General features: G+C 33.1%; 1 pseudogene; it reads left to right on the top strand.

Annotated features, from left to right (window-relative positions):
• The first annotated feature begins 7897 nt into the window (after nucleotides 1-7897).
• On the top strand, nucleotides 7898-10015 carry LOC117908790 (annotated as a pseudogene).
• Nucleotides 10016-16930: the final 6915 nt, after the last annotated feature.

Genomic DNA, 16930 nt, shown 5'->3' with positions numbered 1-16930 from the left:
CTCTTCTTGAATCTACACAGGAAGAAAATTTATTTTTACACAAACCCAAATAGATTCGAAATTGAGAGATGAATGAATGAAGAATCATCCCATTCTTTCTCAAGAAAATCCATTAAAAATTTTGGTTGAAAACTTGAATGAAATTTTCTTGGAAAACAAGCGACCTCAACGAGAGAAGGGAATGAGGAGCACAAGAATGAGTGCTACAGTCTCTTAATTTCCAAAAATGGGAGAAATTTGTATTTAAAAGGGAAAGAAACCCTTAATCTAATGGCTGAAAACTAATCTCAAAAGGAGGTTAATTCAACCAACATTTTAGCAAAAATATTTTTCTCATGCTTCCCTAACTCTTTTAAAATGTTCCAAGACAATCAACATTTTGAAAATGTGGTTAATTCAAATTTCATCCAACTCTAACTCCAACCTCAACTACATACCTTTGCCTCATAACAAATTCAACAACTTTATCTTCATTAGGTAAGTAGTCCAAAGAAGGATTGGAAAAATCGAGTCAAGCGACATTTAGAATTTTTGTTCAGAATTGCCAACCTAGCTAAACACTCAAATACTACATAATTAAAATGTAAAAAAAAAAAAAAAGCCCTAAATCCATAATTGAGCCCAAATATTTTTCTTTTCCTTGAAAAAAAAGGTGGAGAGTATCCAAATCCCATCCACTTATTTGATCTTTAACATATTTGTACCACTCCACGTGAATTCAACTATTCCACACTCTTGTGTTTGCAAAGCTAATGTTCTTTTTCAAATATACTTCTGTATTTGTTGACTTAAGTTTCCATCCTCATAATATTCAAAATTTATTATTGTAAGAGCTTATAGACTAAAAGCTATAGTTAAATTACCTAAATAAATGATCCTTAGAAAAGGTATATATGATATAGAATACTAGCATATTACCATTTTTAATGTTTTCACAAAATCATAACATTATATTTATAAGAATACAAATATATATCATTCATCATCATAAACTTATCATATTTAATCATCTCTAAAAAAAATGAAGGAATTTTAAGATTGAAGCTTCAAAAAAGAAAAACGAGTAAAATAAATATATTATTTATAATGAAAATACATTTTCAGTGTTAAATTATTTAACATAGCAAAATTTTGTAATGAATAGAAAATATAATTTAGACAAATTTATTTGACGTAAAATAAGAATAATGAAATGGTATATAGTGATTTTATTTGCTTAGACCAATATCATTATTTTTAGTTTTATTTCATTTATTGTGTATTTTGATAGGAGTAATGTGTGTATGGATCACCACAAGAATATTGCTTTCTAGCACACGGATATTAACATACATTAAATAAAATATGAAATATTAATCTATTTAGACATATTTGGTACATGAAAATGAGGAGTGGAAATAGACATCTCATTTTTTTTCTCCTTTATTCACATGTTTACATAAACATGAAATAGATGAGAAAATGAATAAGGGTTTGTTTGATAACTATTTTAAAAAACAATTCTAAAAAATAGTTTTTGAAAACTATTTTATGATTTTTGTAGAACCAAAGTTTATTTAGAAATTTAAAATGTTTTTAACATTTTTTAAAATATTTTAAAATACGATTAAAAATAATTTTTATATTTAATATTTTATTTTAAATTATTCTACATAATTATATAATTATTTCTTAAAACAACCCCAGAAAACAGGTGAAAATAATATAAAATAATTTTGAAAACACTTTATTTTTTGTTCTTAAGAACATAAAATAAAAAGCAATTTATTCGCCTAAGAGAAGAAAACAGTTCTCAAACAAGCCCTAAGATACTCATTTTCATTCTATATTCGCCCATATTAAACATTTCCTAATTAATATTAATTCAATTATGAGATGAATGGGAATGGTTAGCCCCAACTCCGAATCACTATTAAAATACTCGGTTATGAAGAGTTAAATTTGCATCTTCTAGAAAAATATTTATAAGATTTTGCTAAAATATAAATCAATGAATTTATCATACAATTTTTACAAAGGCAAGTTCTTTGATCTGATTTCCAGTTATGAATGTTTTCTGATTGACCCTACTACTCTATGCAGTATGCTTTGGACCATAATAACAAATTAATATGAGAATTTTAGCCAAAATAAAATTTAATCACTTGAATTTTGCCAAAAGAATATAAATTTAAACGTTTATAAATGTATTGATTTTGATAAATAATGAAAATAATTAACCTTGCATTTGTAAGTCATTTGGATATAAAACAGAAATAATTTTTATTAGAGAGGCTTTTTTTTTCTTCCTTTTTTTTGGGTAAAATATTATAGGTACATATTTTTTTGTAAAATATGTAAATGTTTTAGAGTTGTTGAGAAAACATAAGGTTTGTTATCTTTTTATTTCTTCTTTCTTAATTTATTTTTATATTTTAATCGCAAAGTTTCAAGATTAAATGGTCAAATCAACTAAATTTGGTCATTAGGAAGATGAAAATAACAAAGAAAACAAACTAATTTATTCACAATATACATAATTATTTGTTAGAAAAATTTATAATTTAATGTCAATTAGATATACATTTTTCTTTTTATTTTTAATATATATATATATTGATAAAAAGTAGAATATTTCATGCAAAAAATGTATATATATTTATTTTATATTTTTGAAAATCACTTTTATAAAATTTAAAATTTGATGTAATAAATTTTTTTTTTTTTGATATCTCAAAATTTTTAGACAATTTTTAAAACAATTATTTTTTTAATATAAGTTTCTAAGAGTTTTTGTATAGTATATAAAAATTATAATTAACTTTTTAAAAAAAAAAAATCAAAACAAAATTCAAGAAGTGTATCAAAATGGATGATAATTTAATCAATTTGAGAAATAATTACCAAAATTCATATGATTTTGAAAAATCATTGAGAGCCACACCATATGAATGGCTCTTTCCTAATTCACACAAACACAAGCATCTAAAGGGGCTAGGCCCGGAACCGGGTCCTTTTGGAAGCTAGATTGGGAATTTAAGCCCCAACCTAAAGTCAAATTTCTAATAAATATAATTATAATTAAAACAAAAAATAATAGAACTATTGGTTTGATACATATGTAGGGGTACAACTTGGATAGGTTGTCTCGATCCAATTCAAATCCAACCCAACTTATATCATACAATGGATGAGAATGCTAGTGCACATATTTACAATTCAACTGATATTCTAAATTATAAAGATTTGAAGTGTTACATACTATATGGTGCAACACATGTTGTTTTCTTAGCATTTTAGTAATAAATAAAATCCGGTCATTTCAAGTTTTATATCATTAAATATTTTTTATTTTTTCCCTTAGAAAATATTTTTTAAAAATTTTATTCTTTCTCAATTTCTTACATGTTAATAATATTAAGGGTTGGATTTTTTTACATCTAGACTAGGTTGAAACAAGTAAAATTGATCCAAGAAAAACACGATGAATGCATAAAAAAAAAAAATGTATAATTATAAAACAAAAAATGATGATAAAATTTCATACACAATACTTTGTATCAATTCTCTTTTGTCAATTTTGCAATTTTTAAAATTTTGAACTCTGAAATCAACAATGATTGAATCAACCCACCTACAATATTTTTGTTTTCTAGTACATTGTTTTCTAATCCAATGACCAAATCAAACTCTAAAGCTTCTTAGTTAGTTGTTGAAGATTCATAGATGTTTGAAGGGGATTGCTAGTAGGTTTGTTATTGTTGGTACACGACCAACAATATTTTTCTTCGAGTAGTGTCACCCACTCAGTTGCTAAATGGACCTGCAAAAAAGGAGTATTCGAATGTTTGTCCGAGTAAATCCCTCCAAAGGTTAAGTCTATTTTGGGGAATTTTTGGCACAATTTTAGTATGAATTAAAGAGCATACATTTTCCTCTGACATCTAATGTGCTTTTATAGTGAGGGGACTTGTAACATTATCTGTGTTCTTATGTTGTCATTTACTATAAATTTAATGCGTAAAATTTAATCATTGGTTGTCTGTAATGGTTGGCTATTTATGTTGAGCATTGATTGTTTGTCTTGCATGAAACACATAATGATCACATTTATAACCTCACTATCCAGGTGTGCATTATTTAATCAGATTTGACCAGGTACTAAGTTGAATGGATGATTCATTCAAGTGGAGTTATTTGACTAGGCTCAAGAGCCCACAATTATTACTTAATATATAGTTTTTTAATTTTTGTACTACTATTTAAGTCTCTATTATTCTTTATTAGGTTACACTGTGTTGCCTTCACATGTGATGTTTAAATAAAAGCCTGCTAAAATATTTTTAATCAATTTCACACTCATGGTTAGGTGACATTTGGTAAGATTGCAAAATTTGTTATTTTAAAATTTTTGGACTTTGATGCCAACAATGACAAAATCAAACAACCTAAAAGATTTTTATTTTTCAATATATTGTTTTCTTGTACAATGACCATATCAAACCCTGAAGATTCGTATTACCAATTTCATGTTGTAAAAAAATTAAATCTCTACAAAATACAGAAATATAACACTAGTAAAGAGCCTTAAATAACCCTTTCATTTTATATAATAATATAAAAGAGATTGTAAACCCTTCATTTTGTCGCTTTAGCACACGTCTTTAAGTTCACTTCCAATATTCAACAGTGATTATTTGATGACCCATTACTACTCATGTAGCTTACTTTCTCTGAGCTACTTTGGAAACTTTGGTTGAGAGGTTTATTCGGTTCCACATTATGACCTTAACTGCCCTTCAAGTTTAGGTTAGGCTTCACTTAGGTGCACTTTAGGTTAGACTTAGTTAGACCCACCTAGTCTCACCTTAGGCTCGTCTAGGTTCACTTAGGCCCTCTTAGGCCCTCTTAGGCACACTTGGCCTATGAGACCTTTTTTTAACGTTTCTTGCATGACTCACATAGTCGCATGACTTGCATGACCCGCATAGGATTGACCATTTTAATTTATTTTATTTAATTATTTTGTTTTATTTTATTTTACTTTATTCTTTTATATGTTGCAACATTGCTAACTTTTCTTTGGTTTTATTCTTTCTATTTTCGTTTTTATTGTTTGACAAGAGAATGGGGGGCTGTTGTTCAACTCTCACTAAGGCACATGCACTCAAAGAAGGTAAGAAAAATATTTTTGGAGGGAAAAGAGGATTAATGTGGCTGCATACATATGGAAAGGGGAGATTCTACATAGAAAGAGAGAAACATTCTGATTTTCGAAAAGGAAGGGAAATAAAAGAAAGGAAAGTAGATTTCCTTAAGCAGATTGAGTTTTGGGAGGCTGACACAAATACATTAAAAAGAAGGATTGCAAAAAGGAAGAAAAGAAAAAAAAAAGGGGATTTTCCTTCTTTTTTGGGAACAGATTTGGGTTTTTTATTTTGGGGCTGATATATATACGTGAGAAATGATGAAAAGAAAGGGGATTCTTTGATTGTTTGGGTGAAAAAACACACAAGAGCGGTAAAGGGGTGATAAGAGCCAAGGTTCTTCCAAGTATGTTTCTAGTTCTTCTCAGAATTCTTACTATGTTCGATTTCTCCATGTGTTCGTTTCTGAATATTTAATATACTGTTGATTGGTGTGGACGTTAAGGGCCACAAGTTGTTCTGCTGAGATTGGTCGTTTACTTCTTTACCTTATTTCGATTTTGATTATTTTATGTCATTGATGTCTTCGAAAATATATAACTTCATGCCTGAATGTGATCATGCTCTGTTTTTTGTTTAAATCCTATTCTGTATTGTTTCCTCCGTTCTTAACCGATGGATTAATACTTGAAGTGAGGGCTATTTATGTCTACGGATCAATATCCTCTGCTCTTTCCTTCTCCGAGTTTTACTTCGTTTTTGTATTTGTTCTATATTTCTTTCCCCGCACGGTGTTCGAATCCTTGCCTTTGTATTTGGGTGTCCATTGGGGAATGACGGAAGTGTCGATATGAGGGATGAGGTATGTAGCTATCCTAGTGTATTCCGGATATTGGAAAATTCTGGAACCTGTTGATAATTTGCGGAGAAATTAAAGACTGAAGCTCTACTCAAGCCACTGCCATAGTTTAAGGGTGCCAAGTCTTTCGATGGTATATCTATCCTTTTACACAACACCATGGTCTTCAAAACGCATTACTCAGCACCACTTGGCTCTACTACTTACGAAATTTGGGAATGATAGCAAAGATGTTTCAGAAGGCATTTTGTTTGAGAAGGCCGACAATCTCTTCAAACAATCCAATTCTCTACCGCACTTGGCGATGTTATTGCTGAATTCTGAACCGTGATTGATTTGTTAATGGGATTTTAAGGATTCGAATGTGGCGGAGGGGTTTTGCACTTGTTTATCACAGAATCGCGAGGACCTCTATTTATTATCTTTGAGCGAATCGGGGGTTAGATTTGAGAAGAAAACAGAGGAGAGTGATTGAGCGGGGGACTAGTGATAAGTGGTTCATCCAACTTCGCATTTTCGTGATAGTTTCAGTTCACAGAATAGCCAGGGATTGAAGTTCTAATGAAGCCTTTGTCACAACTCTCAGAACCCAACCTCCCTCACCTTCAACTCTTTGATCAGAGCCCATTCCAAAAGTTCAGCACCTCATCGAAGCTTTCACTTCTATAGCAGAATTCTTCATTCCCCTGGTTATCTGACCTCTGATAACTACACTTTCACGTTCCTGGTTTGTACCTCTGCTCAGCTATTGGTGCATGGGACTGGTTCGTCTGTACATGGTGTCATTGTGAAACATGGGTTTGAGCATGAGCCATAAGTTCAAAGTGGCTTGATTTACATGTACGCAGGATTGAGTGGCTTGGTTGCTTTCCATTGGATGTCTTCATCAATTTGTGAGCCAGATTTGGTGTGTCAGACCGCAATGGTCAATGCATGTGCCAAGATGGGAGATTTTGCTTTTGCTCGGAAGCCGTTTAATAAAATGCCCCACAAGGACCCTATTGCTTGGAATGCAATGATTTCGGGATATGTGCAATGTGGGCAATCAAGAAAGGCATTGAGTTTATTCAACTTAATGCAAAGGCAGGGTGTTATTTTAGGAAGATGAGTTTCTGAGATATTCATTCAACTCAGAGGCTTCACGTTCTATAACAAAAGGGATCAGATGGTTCGTTTGAGTCTTCGGGGAATTCTATCACTGAGTGTGTAAAGCCGCTCTCCTGTGTGCAGTGGTTCTGGGAGCCTCAATGTAATCCAAGAATTTATGAAGATTATTTTCCAATAGCAGTCTTCTGAATCATCATGGCACAGAGTATGACCCCTTGCCCAAAGAACAGAATGCGAACAATTCCTATTACATTTTTTTAAACTGGTCCTTTGTGTGAAATGACCAGCCTAGATTCAAGACTCCTTATCGAATTGATTTTGGTCACGAAAGACGAAGTGCGCGCTGCACATGGGAAACTTCTAGATGAAGACAAGTGGCACAATTTTGATGATGGTCACATAACGGCTAAGTGAAGAGGACATCAAATCCGCTACTGCTTATGTGCTCTTCTGGGAGGGTGAGATTCAATGATGTTTCTGTAAGCAATGGAGCACAATCCTATGCAGATTATGAAAACATTTCGTCCCCAAACGTAGATCTTAGGCATGTTCTATACTCCAGAAAGAAGAGAGCTGCATATTCTGGAATGCATGGCCTGCTTGAAGAAAGGAGTTTGCTGAAAGGAAACTAGGCAAGACTGTATTCCTGCTTATGCTTTGATCACTTGTAAAATAGGTGATTGCTTAGAACTTGTATCCCCATGATAGAAATTGTCAATAGGCTCAATGACATTGCTGAATTTGTGGTATTACCTGTTTATGTAGGGCAAATTTCATAGACCAGACGAAGCCTTGTAGCTTGACTTCGGGAGGTGAAAACTCACATGAGAAGTTGCCTTCAAGAATGATCTGGTTAAGCTTGCTACAGATTCGCAAGAAGCCTCAAGTCATTGTCTCCAGAATTCCTGACATCCCTACTAAAATTTCGGCTATTGCTCACCCCTTGGCTGAAGAATCTGCTGAGATTGCATCTAATATCAATTACCATGTGCAATACAGTCCATATTTTTCTCCTTTCAAGTTTGAGCCAGAGCAAGTTTATTATGCAACAGCTGAGAGTGTCCACGATCGTCTGATACAATAATGGAATGAGATATATGTTCACTATCACAAGACTAATCCAAAGCAAACATACTACTTATCCATGGAGTATCTTCAAGGGCGTGTCTTGACCAATGCACTTGGAAACCTTAACATCCAAGATGCATATGCTGATGCTTTAAATAAGCTGAGGCATGGACTTGAGGAAATTGCTGAGCAGGAAAAAGGTGTGGCACTATGAAATGGTAGACTGGGAAGGCTTGCTTCATGCTTTCTTAACTCCATAGCAACATTAAATTTGCCTGCATGGGGATATGGTTTGAGATACAGATATGGGTTGTTCAAGCAAAGGATCATGAAGGAGGGTCAAGAAGAAATTGCCAAAGATTGGCTTGAGCAGTTTAGTTCTTGGGAAGTTGTCAGGCATGATGTCGTATTTCCTGTCAGATTCTTTGATCATGTTACAGTCAGTCCCTCTGGATCCTGTAAATGGATTGGGGGAAAGGTCATGCAGGCTCTAGCTTATGATGTGCCAATTATAAGCCTTCGTCTCTGGGAAGCAAAAGCTGGTGTTGAGGATTTTAACTTATTTTAGTTTAATGATGGACTATATGAAGCTGCTGCACAACTTCATTCTCGAGCTCAGCAGATTTGTGTTGTTCTATACCTTAGAGATGCTATAGAAAGTGGAAAGTTCTTGAGACTAAAGCAACAATTTTTCCTATGCAATGCCTCACTTCAAGACATTATTTTCAGATTCGAGGAGAGGAAAAATGGAGGCTCATGGCAATGGTCTGAATTTCCCTCTAAGGTAGCAGTGCAGTTGAATGATACACATCCTACCCTTGCAATTCCAGAATTGATGTGATTACTGATGAATGATGAAGGATTTGGATGGAATGAAGATTGGGATATGACATCAAGGATATCTTCAGTTTGCTCTTGCTAAATAAATGGGAATCACATACAGACTTTGTCCATTTGTCCAGCTAAAAGACCAACTGATTCAGAATTCTGATACTGTTATGGGATTAGTAGAGCTTTTAATGGGGGAACTTGAGATGTTCGCAGACATGACACTATTACTGTTATTATTTTTTGGGAGAAACGATAGTATGCTGCTGAAGCGTGCAATTTCAAACTCCTATGCTCTCACTGATTTTATAAAGAGCCCGGCTGCCATAATATTTTCCTTGTTTTGATCACATCAGAGACTCAGAGATGATGTCTGAAAGCTTCAAAGTCAGCCAGAAGATTAATCTGGTTCTTTTATAACAATCATTGGTGCCCCCCTCCACTCTTAGACTAGAGATCAGATTAAGAATGCCAAGCAACGACAATTAATGGCTCTACTCGATCCAAAGCACCAGATGATACAGATGAGTCTAAACCAACCTCTTGAATAGTGATCGTAAATCAGGTGACTCATATTACTTTGATTATCCTCTTTGCTAGTGAGTTGATGGACCTTCAAACAGACTAGAAGTGGCAAGTTCAGGTATCTAAGGGAAAGAGATGGACCACAAGCATCGACCAATTGCTATCTCACATGTTTGGCGAAAATCATAGAAAGAGAAATCCAAGCAGGAGGCCAAGAACATTTTTTATTTGGAGCCACACAGCAATTTAATGCACACAGCAAATATCCTTGATAAGTCTCTAGTGTTTCATCCAGCTGCCATCAATTCAGAAACCTCTCCATAGGCAACTAGAAAATGGACAGAAAACGGCATATACAACTTTTGATCAAGTTGCTGAAATTGTGTGATTAAAGAAACTTACGAACATCAAAAGTCACTTTAAATTACTTCCAGAATCCACATATGTCTTCTCATTTTCCCCATGTTAGAAATTCAACATCTTCTACTATGGAGCCGAGTCAGCCAGTTTTTTATTTGACTTTAAAATCCTCTAAATCTCAATTCTGCTTACGACCATATCGAGTTCGTAGAAATAGCAGTGCACACCAAGTAAAATTAGCACAAGACTTGCCTTCAGTAAATCTTCCACCATCTGTTCGTATAATATCTCAGTCAGCTCTCAAAAGTTATCAAATGGGGGGTTTCTAGTAAGATTTCTGCTACTGGTGGTATTGGTGGCACTGGAATTGAAAATATGGCTCCAAGACTTTCCTAACATTGCAAAGTCAGGAACCTCCTATGTAGCAGAGGCTAGACAGAATACAAGTAGCCCTTTGAAACATAATATTACAGATCCGCATGCACAGAGATCCAGAGCCGTCAAAGATAAATTTGCTATGGAAGAAAGAGGCATTGAATCGGATGTTCATATGCATCCTTTGTTGTTCCAAGCCTCTGAAAATTGACGTTTTCCATATCATCCCTTTAGCTGCAGTCATGGTACTTCAAACTCTTCCAGTTTCTTTTAAGAAAATCAACCTCAAGTAAATCTCAGTCTCTTTCATAATCCCCACCAAGCAAATCCCAAAGTCGATTCCTTCTATAAATCTCTAAAGTCAAAAGAATCCACACCATCTTGTGGTATTGACTTCCATCCACTTCCTCAAAGATCAGATGATGTGGATAATGACCTAGTAACTTCACGCCCAACTGGTCTGTTGTCTTTTGATTTGGAATCATTTCGAGGTAAACGTGCTCAACTTCAGAATTCTTTCGATGTTGTTCTGACCGAACCACGGGTCAATAGTGCACCTCCAAGGTCTGGCACAAAACCCTCCTATCTAGATAGAATAGAAAATGAATTAGACTTGGAGATTCATTTAAGTTCTACATCCAAAATAGAGAAAGTTGTGGGGAACACAAATGTTACTGAAAATGACCCAAGGAAGTAAAATCTGCAATCAAAGAATGAGTTTGAAACAAAAGACGGTATGATTGGGGATGGAGCAACAGGAAAACAAAACCATGAGCTTGGACTTACTAAAGAGTTGAAATGACCAGTTTTGTTCATTATATTTATGCTTTTGGTGATCTTCTTCAAATCCTGTAGATCCGCTAGAATGGTCCCTGAATTTGTAAAGCTTGGTATTTGCTTCTTTTATTCTAGTATCTCATGTTCTCGAAATAATAGAAGGCTCTGACCACACTTAAAGGAACCTCCTCAAGGTTCAGAATGCATGCAAATCCAGCAACAAAAGAGTTTGGCGTTAAACAAAAGTATAAGTACAGTTGAACTTTTGAAGTCGCCATTGCAGTGCTCAAAACTTCTGCAACCAAACGGACAACTAACTCCAAAGCTGTTTAGGTAGCGATTGCCAATGCTTGAAACCTCGAAAATTCACTGGAAGTAACAGTGTACCTGTTCGTGGTTCTGTTATCTCTCAGTCCTTTTTACCTTTCGCAGAAGATGGAGATTGGCTTCCAGATAGCGATTCCGATCTGGATGAGGAGGGCTGCACAGATGTAGATAACTCAGTCAACTTGTCTATTTCAAGATAGCTCCAAGATGGAATAGGCCAAATTGTCATTCAACCACTAACCACTCAAGAAAATCTTAACAGCTCCAAAAGACATCAGTAATGAGCAGATCATCCAACTTTGCGCCTTTCATGTGATGGTCCTGGTTCATAGAACAGAGAAGAAGCCTGTCGAGAAGAAGCCTTTAGGAAGAACAAGAGGATGATGGAGCTTGGTGTCTTCTTGGCAGCCACTCTCGAAAGTCCAGAAATGCAGGATCCATCAGAAAGTCTCTAGCTTACTGCCCATTTACCTTCACACATGCGAATAAGTTGCTGAATCCTTTTTGACTGAGGGTTAATTCCTTATTATGGGCAATTCGATATGCCTGAAGAATGATGAGTTATTCGGGAAATTGGACATCTGAAAATCAATTAAGACGCGAGCATTCAGTTGAAGAAATTTGACTGTGAGCAAGTTGACAATAGAAATAGAATTCAGATGTTAATATAAGAGATTTTTTCTTCTATACATTTCCATACCAGATGTGAACCCAGAATTCATCAAAAGTTATTACATGTCGGAGTTAAGCCATCTGTCAGAAATATCTGCAGCCAATGAAGCTTCGCATGAGATTCTGGAATTTAAATTCAGAAATATGGGGAAGGAAGATCTTAAAAGAGGAAACAGTGGCTGGTACGGGATGTCTCATTAAGAATTGTTGAAAGCCATATTCCATAAGTGAGCGAGCAGGCTGGCTTGAGACAGTCTGTAAAAGGCAAGCATCCTTCTTCTGACCATAGAAGACCAAAAAAACTATAGCTTCTACTCTCCTATGTTAAAATCAGCTTGCGAAATGGTGGTCACCTTGGGCAGCATCAACCATGCTAAAAATGCTTCAATGCTCTTGCCCCTTTATTCTGACCCTGAACTAAGGAAAATGATGCAAAACCTAGAATTTCATTTCTGGCTAACTCCACCAGTGAAGACAGGAGCATTAACTACAATGAGCAACGGGAAACTTAAATGTTCAGGAAAATGGCCCTGAGAAGTCAGATATGGAGATTCCAGAAGTGAAGAGAATTCATAAGGATGCAGCAGGCTGAAAATATTGAAGAGGCAAAAAAGGTATCAATCATTTTTTGAAAAGGCAATGGAATTTTGCTTCAACAAAAGGAATTCAAGAGCTGAGAAATCATACTACAGCTAAATTAAATATTGTGAAACCTGATTGGTTCATGGCAACAGCAATGGTATGTATTCTAGTGGAGCTGCTGAATCAAGTCTTGATGGTGAGAAAATAACACAGAATGCAGGAAATACAACAATGTAGAAAAGTAGGAATTTTGAGCTTTATGTTCAGTGTTTGACCAATGCTGGGGAGAATCCATTTGAGCTTACGAACCAAGTTATCTTATAAATGGAAATATAATGCTTTTGACCGCTGAATACTTTGGCAAAGAATTGGGTCCTTCTATCCCGAATTCCCAGACTCCACTCCATCATGGCTACCTTGCCACACACACCTTCTCTTCTACTTGCTTCTTTGATTGGGGATTTACTGTTTTAAATTGAATTTTTGAACCATTGTTCAACTAAACATTCCTAACTTTGAAAAATCCATCTTTACATCCCTTCTAGATACTAAAATCCATATTTTAATAAATTTGTTGTCATATTCTTTCTGGCATGCATTTTCATTATTTTATTTAATTTTCAACCATTTTCTTGATTTTCTCGATTTTCAACAAACATGAACAAACTCTAAGATCCCAAACAATGGAATTCGTAGAATCAATTCATGCAAAATTGCTTAGGGCATTGGTGGGGGCCCGACATCCACGACATTCTCTTCAATGTTTGCTTGATATCTCATTGATTGTGCTTTTCTCTTTGAGGTACGCGAGATTATTATGCACCTATTATTAAGAAATCTTGTTTCCCATAGAGGCGTTTTAGCTTGCATTCCAGGTACACTCTTTCTCACCTATTTTTTAGTATTCTATGGACATGTATGCCACCGATGACTATATCCATATTTGATGTGATTCTTGGGTGCTTAGATGTATACTTGATTTGCTTGGATAAAACAAATGTTGTGTGCTATATTTCTAAACTAACCTTTGATGTCTTTTGATAGCGCTTAAAAAGTGGTTCAAGTACGCACCCTAACTCTCCTTTATTGTGATTTGATTTTGTTTGGCATGCTATTTTTTGAAATCACCTAGCCTACTTAGGTATCTATAATTAACCAATTAATTGTCACATTTCCTTAAACTTAGTCAGTAGAGACTTTTGTAGGGCTTGGAGGGGTGCTACATCCTAGAGGTATCTTCCCAATAAGTAACCTGATCCCCGGACCTAGACTCGAGTTTTTCAAAGACACGCTTTTTCCAAAAATTATGGAGTCATTTTTTAGGGTTTTATTTCTTATTTCATTTCCCCTTTAAAATAAAATAAAAGAAGTGGCGACTCCAACTTTTCCAAAAATTCATTTTTCACCAAATAAAAAGCGAGTCTCGCCGATTGAGTGGGGACGCACGTGAAAAATGCGGGTCCACAAAGATATATAACCATCAAAATACTATAATTCCTTCCAAAGCTCACTACAACTAGATCATGTATGTTATTATAGTTTTCTTTGAAAATCTTAATGATAAAAATTTACTAATTACTTGGCTATGTTTATTCTCAAATTACCATTGAGGATATTTACTTTCTTATATTTTGTCATTTAATTTAACATAGTACATGTCATATTAATTGCTTAATATATATATATCGATGTTTTATCTATGCATAATTTTAATTGCTTAATAGCATATTTCAAAAACTTTGTTTAATCAATTATACAACATCAATAATAACTGATATCAATACCATATTAGATAATAAAAATTTGATTAAAAGTTTTAAAAGGGTTCAACTAAAGTTTTATATATACAATAAAAAATATATGTTGGAAAAGAAAGTTGCACCTCTTCAACATTGAAATGAGAATTTTAATTAAAATATTTGAAAAAAAAAAATCAAGACTTTAGGCGTGACCAAGCATAAGTTGTGTCCATGTAATAACATATGGCAGTAGGCAAGGAAAAGTGGCTTCCATATGAATCCCTATAGCCACCACTGACAAAGGGTCATGTCCATAAGTGGTATATAGTATTAAATTCAGTGGAAATCATACCTTTATAGCAGTAGCTATCAGAAGCCCCAACCACTTAGATCCTTTAGTTGAGTAAAAACCATGGTTGAGAATTTGGCAAGTATTCTACCCAACCGTCAATTTGGGGTTAGGCGAACCCATCAGGCATGCATTGAGCAAAATTTTGTGTCATTTCTAACAAAATATAAATATGCATGTTTCCTTTTTCTGAAAAAACAAAAACTCATCTTAGGATTTTAAAATTTAGACTAGAGGTTAAACTTTTTATCCAAATCAACTAGTTGAATGAATCAAACAAAGATTCCAAAAATGAGTTTAAGGATGAGAAAACAATTGTGGACCCTGCATTTCCGCTCATGCGCTTCCACTCGACGGTGAAACTCGTTTTTTTTTTATTTGAAAAAGGTTTATTTATTAAGAAATTGACTTGGAGTTGCCACTTATTTTTGTTTTATTTTTAAAGGGAAAACAAAAGAAGAAAGAAAAACCCTAAGTGTGACCCCTTATTTGGAAAAACGTGTTTGTGAAAAACAGAGTCGGGTCCTGGGGTCAGGTTACTAATTGGGAAGGTACGGTAAAAAAATCGAAAGCACTTAAGCCCCTAAAAACGGGTCTCTACTAAATAAAGTGAGGTAAGCATGACAATTAACTAGGAGATCAATGGATATCACAGAGATCATAGATCAAAAGCAAGTCATTATAATGAATAAATGAACAAAGTGAGAGTGGGAGCATACCTTGGCAGAAAGTAATGAAGAGCTATTATGAAATAGAATTAGTGCACAATAACGAATACAAAATATATCACATGCATATCAAAGTGCAAGACAAAGTTCAGGCAATATACATTAAGCATAGCAGTTGACAATCAAAAGAGATCATATGTAAGACCCCCTCCAAAACCCAATTTATCTTGCATGAATTAGTCTCACAAATTCCATTGCTTTAGAATTATGAAAAATTCATTCTTGCTTATATAAAATCAAGAGAAACAGAAGATTATTTGAGAACCGGAGTAGAATTAAAACCGTTCGAGAGAAAACTGAATTTTTTGAAATTTGGAGTTTTGGGAATTAAATTTAAGAATTAGAATTTTGGAAATTAAATTGGAAGGAAATTGGAAATTTTAAAATTGTTTGAGAATTAGAGTTTTGAAAATTAAATTAAGGAATTGGAACTTTGGAAATTATTTCAAGATGGAATTTTTAAAAATAAATAAATAAAATAATGATGATGATGATGATGATATAATCCCTTCTTTTTTTTGAATGTATAGGCTTCTATATATTAACTCTTTACTATATTCTTTGTTTTTGGGTTTATAAGTCATATATATACAAGTATTTTAAAGTAGAAGCATTATATACTCTTTAAATTAATAAATATTTATTTATTGATAAATTAATAAATTGTGTATTTATAAATAAATTAATAACTCTGATAAAATGATAATTTCTCTTATACTTTGTTGTAAATTGGTTGAATAGAGTGAAGCTGGACCATCTACAAATGCGGGATCTAGTTGTATTGGGACCAACGTAATGAAGATTCTAGTTGACAAGGTAAGTTAATTATAGTATAATTATTTTCTTCCTATATAATAATAATAAATAAATAAATAAATAAATAAATGTGAAAATTGGAATTTTGTAAAATGGAAATTAAATTCGAAAATTGGAAAATTGGAATTTCAGAAATTGAGAATTAAATTTGGAAATCGGAATTTAGAAGAATTATTTAAAGATGGAATTTTAAAAAATGAATAAATAAATGAAATAATAACAATAACGAAAATAATAATGATTAAATAAATAAATGTGAAAATTGGAATTTTGAAAATTGGAAATTAAATTTAGAAATCGAAACTTTGAAGAATTTTTTTTTTAAATATATATATATATATATATATATATATATATATATATATATATATATATATATATATATATATATAATAATAATAATAATAATAATAATAATAATAATAATAACAAAAATAATGACTATTAAATAAATAAATGTGAAAATTGGAATTTTGGAAATTGGAAATTAAATTTGGATATTGGAAAATTGGAATTTTAGAAATTGAGAATTAAATTTGGAAATCGGAATTTTGAAGAATTATTTAAAGAAGGAATTTTAATAATTGGAATTTCGGAAAATTATTTGAGAATTGAATTTTTAGCGATCATTTGAAAATTGAAATAGAAATGAGATTATTCAAGAAACCGGGATTTTAAGAATCATTTAAAAA

The sequence above is a fragment of the Vitis riparia genome, chromosome 19, assembly GCF_004353265.1.
Source record: "Vitis riparia cultivar Riparia Gloire de Montpellier isolate 1030 chromosome 19, EGFV_Vit.rip_1.0, whole genome shotgun sequence".
Taxonomy (NCBI): Eukaryota; Viridiplantae; Streptophyta; class Magnoliopsida; order Vitales; family Vitaceae; genus Vitis; species Vitis riparia.
Note: the sequence above shows the minus strand (reverse complement) of the source record. Positions and strands in the feature narration are given on the sequence as shown.